General features: G+C 34.0%; 1 non-coding gene across 1 annotated transcript; it reads left to right on the forward strand.

The window, feature by feature from the left end:
- The first annotated feature begins 666 nt into the window (after nucleotides 1–666).
- Nucleotides 667–770, forward strand: LOC127742313 (small nucleolar RNA R71). The gene has a single exon (XR_008003501.1). It is a non-coding gene; the product is annotated as a small nucleolar RNA R71 (small nucleolar RNA).
- Nucleotides 771–3,828: the final 3,058 nt, after the last annotated feature.

Consider the following 3,828-nt stretch of genomic DNA (forward strand, 5'->3'; position numbering starts at 1 on the left):
AGAAGGAGATTTAATGGAATCTCTATGTTCTCTATATGAGCCTCAGATTCCTTTGGATCCTTAATAGGAAATTCCTTCTTGCTTGAGAGACGTCCCAGGAGGTCTTCCCCACTAGGATTTTCATCCTCCTCCTCCCTTGTGCATTCGGCCATATTGATCACATCAATGGCCTTGCACTCTCCTTTTGGATTTTCTTCTGTATTGCTTGGGAGAATACTAGGAGGAGTTTCAATGGCTTTCTTACTCAGCTGGCCCACTTGTGCCTCCAGATTTCTGATGGAGGATCTTGTTTCACTCATGAAACTGAAAGTGGCTTTTGACAGATCAGAGACTAGATTGGCTAAATTAGAAGTGTTTTGTTCAGAATTCTCTGTCTGTTGCTGAGAAGATGATGGAAAAGGCTTGATATTGCTTAGCTTGTTGCGTCCACCATTGTTAAAGCCTTGTTGAGGCTTTTGGTGATCCTTCCATGAGAAATTTGGATGATTTCTCCATGATGAGTTATAGGTGTTTCCATAAGGTTCACCCATGTAATTAACCTCTGCCATGGCAGGGTTCTCAGGATCATAAGCTTCTTCAGAAGCTGCCTCTTTAGTACTGTTGGATGCATTTTGCCATCCATTCAGACCATAATAGACTATATCTAATATGGTCCATTCTGAAAACATGTCAGATGGACATCTTTTGGTCAGCTGCTTGTATCTTTCCCAAGCTTCATAGAGGAATTCACCATCTTTTTGTTTGAAGGTCTGAACATCCACTCTAAGCTTGCTCAGCTTTTGAGGAGGAAAAGAATTTATCTAAGAAGGCAGTGACCAGCTTATCCCAGGAGTCCAGGCTATCCTTGGGTTGTGAATCCAACCATATTCTAGCTCTGTCTCTTACAGCAAAAGGGAAAAGCATGAGTCTGTAGACTTCAGGATCAACTCCATTCATCTTTACAGTCTCACAGATCTGCAAGAACTCAGTTAAAAACTGATAGGGATCTTCAGATGGAAGTCCATAAAACTTGCAGTTTTGTTGCATTAAAACAACTAGCTGAGGTTTCAGCTCAAAGTTGTTGGCTCCAATGGCAGGAATGGAGATGCTTCTTCCATCAAATTTGGACGTTGGTTTTGTGAAGTCACCAAGCATTCTCCTTGCATTATTATTATTTTCGGCTGCCATCTCCTTCTCTTGTTCTAATATTTCTGAAAGGTTACCTTTAGATTGTTGTAACTTAGCTTCTCTTAATTTTCTCTTCAGAGTCCTTTCAGGTTCTGGATCAATTTCAACAAGAGTGCCTTTTTCCTTGTTCCTGCTCATATGGAAGAGAAGAAAACAAGAAAAGAAAGAGGAATCCTCTATGTTACAGTATAGAGATTCCTTTATGTTAGTAGAAGAAGAAAGGGGATAAGAGTGAAGAAGAATGGGTTCGGATTTTTAGATGAAGAGGGGTGAAGAGAAGTGTTAGTAAATAAATAATTAAATAGAATAAGAAAAGAGATGGAGAATTTCGAAAATAATTTTGAAAAAGAGATTAGTAATTTTTGAAAATTAAAGATAAGATAAGATTAAAAGTAAAATTTAAAACAAAAAGAATTTTTGAAAAAGAGATGAGATATTTTCGAAAATTAGAGAGGGAAAAGTAGTTAGGTGGTTTTGACAAAGATAAGAAACAAACAAAAAGTCAAAGAGTTAGTTGAAAAAGATATTAAAATCAAATTTGAAAAGATAAGAAGATAAGAGGTTAGATAAGATATTTTGAAATCAAATTTTGAAAAAGATAAAATTTTTGAAAAAAATAAGATAAAAGATAAAAAGATTTAATTTTTAAATTTAAAATTACTTACTTCACTAACAAGAAACTTCAAGATAAGATTCTAGAACTTAAAGATTGAACCTTTCTTAACAAGAAAGTAACAAACTTCAAATTTTTGAATCAATCACATTAATTGTTAGCTAATAAGATATAAAGATAAGAAAAGGATTTTGAAAAATATTTTGAAAAAGATTTTTGAAATTTTAGAAAAATAGAAAAAAATGAAAAAGATATAATTTTTGAAAAAAGATTTTGAAATTTTCGAGAAATAGAAAAAAAATGAAAAAGATATAACTTTTGAAAAAGATTTTGAAAAGATAAGATTTTTAAAATTGAAATTTTGACTTGACTTGTAAGAAACAACTAATTTTTAAAAAATTTTGACCAAGTCAACCCAAAATTTCGAAAATTTGGAGGGAAATAAGGAAAAGATATTTTTTTTGTTTTTTTTAATATTTTAATTATGAGAGAGAAAAACACAATTATGACCCAAAACATAAAAATTTTGGATCAAAACACTTAATGCATGCAAGAACACTATGAATGTCAAGATGAACACCAAGATCACTTTGAAGATCATGATGAACATCAAGAACATAATTTTGAAAAATTTTTGATGCAAAGAAAACATGCAAGACACCAAACTTAGAAATCTTTAATGCATGGACTCTAACAAACGAAAAATGCATATGAAAAACAATAAACAACACAAAACAAAAAATCATCAAGATCAAACAAAAGGATTTACCAAGAACAACTTGAAGATCATGAAGAACACTATGAATGCATGGAATTTTCGAAAAATGCAAGAAAAATTTTTAAATCATGCAATTGACACCAAACTTAAAAATTGACTCAAGACTCATACATGAAACACAAAATATTTTTGAATTTTATGATTTTATTAATTTTTTTGGATTTTTATTAATTTTTTTCGAAAACAAAGTTGGAAAAAACAAAAAAGAAAAGAAAAATTTTGAAAAAGATTTTTGAAAAGAAAATTACCTAATTTGAGCAACAAGATGAACCGTCAGTTGTCCATACTCGAACAATCCCCGGCAACGGCGCCAAAAACTTGGTGGACGAAATTGTGATATAAGAGTTCCAGGCATTGTTAGATAAGCTCACAACTCCGTTCAACTTAACCAGCAAGTGTACTGGGTCATCCAAGTAATACCTTACGTGAGTAAGGGTCGATCCCACAGAGATTGTTGGTATGAAACAAGCTGTGGTCATCTTGTAAATCTCAGTTAAGTGGATTCATAGGGTCAAATGTAATTGGATTAGATATTTAAAAGATAAATAAAATAAAGGGATAGAAATACTTATGTAAATCAATAGTGGGAATTTCAGATAGGTGTGTGGAGATGCTAAAATCCTTTCAAATCTCTACTTTCTTATTGCTTTCATCCAATCCTTCTTACTCCTTTCCATGGCAAGCTGTATGTAGGGTATCACCATCATTAATGGCTACTTTTAATCCTCTCGGGAAAATGGTCCTATGCGCTGTCACTGCACGGCTAATCGTCTGGAGGCATCACCCTTGTTGATGGCTACATCCCATCCTCTCAGTGAAAATGGTTCAAATGCTCTGTCACAGCACGGCTAATCAGCTGTTGGTTCTCGATCATGTTGGAATAGGATCCATTGATCCTTTTGTGTTTAGCTCCACACCCTTAATCTATGGTGTGCAGAAACTCCACCGTTGAAAATACATAAGTAAAAGAGGTTCAGGCATGGCCGAATAGCCAGCCCCCCTAACGTGATCAATGATCTCTTAAGATGAGGAATAATACAAAACTGAGACCAAAGATGAAACGTGGTCAAAAGACATCTAATACAATAGATAAATGTTCTATTTATAATAAACTAGCTCCTAGGGTTTACATGAGTAAGTAATTGATGCATAAATCCACTTCTGGGGCCCACTTGGTGTATGTTTGGGCTGAGCTTGATCTATCCACGAGCTGAGACTTTTCCTGGAGTTAAACTCCAAGTTATAACGTGTTTTGGGCGTTCAACTCCGG

This window comes from Arachis duranensis, chromosome 9 (genome assembly GCF_000817695.3).
Source record: "Arachis duranensis cultivar V14167 chromosome 9, aradu.V14167.gnm2.J7QH, whole genome shotgun sequence".
Lineage (NCBI taxonomy): Eukaryota > Viridiplantae > Streptophyta > Magnoliopsida > Fabales > Fabaceae > Arachis > Arachis duranensis.